Raw genomic sequence first — 633 nt, forward strand, 5'->3', positions numbered from 1 at the left:
GGGGGCTGGAGAGATGGGGGCTGGAGAGATGGCTCAGCAGTTAAGAGCATTGGCTGTTCTTCCAAAGGTCTGAGTTCAATTCCCAGCAACCACATGGTGGCTCACAACCATTCATATGAAATCTGATGCCCTCTTCTAGGGTGTCTGAAGACAGCTACGGTGTACTTACATAAAATAAATAAATAAATCTTTTAAAAGAAGGAAACCTCGTTCATCATGACTTAGCTGGTGCTGGTTCAAACTTCTGGACTCTGACCCCAGGAAGTTTATTTTTGATATACTTAAGCACAGTGATCACAATAAATCTTGAGGAATAACCACATCGAAATTTTTTGCCAAAGTACCTGTGACTTCTTCCATAAGAAATGATTCTAATAACTGAAAAACAATATGCAGGAGAATGGAATAAATACAATAGTCTGTGGAATTTTGGTGAGGCCTGGCCCTACAGATAGCATAAGGTCATCAGGCTGTTAACAACATCCGCTCCCAGCCTTCTAGGTGGAAACCACTTGTAAATCCCTTCTGTTGAAGAGAAAAGCCTGCAAGTTTAATATTCCCTGTTTCTGTAGTGCTATCTATGAGCATGAGAACCTTGAGCCCTTCTATACCCTTTAACCTTACTTTGGAATT

The sequence above is a fragment of the Mastomys coucha genome, chromosome X (genome assembly GCF_008632895.1).
Source record: "Mastomys coucha isolate ucsf_1 chromosome X, UCSF_Mcou_1, whole genome shotgun sequence".
Lineage (NCBI taxonomy): Eukaryota > Metazoa > Chordata > Mammalia > Rodentia > Muridae > Mastomys > Mastomys coucha.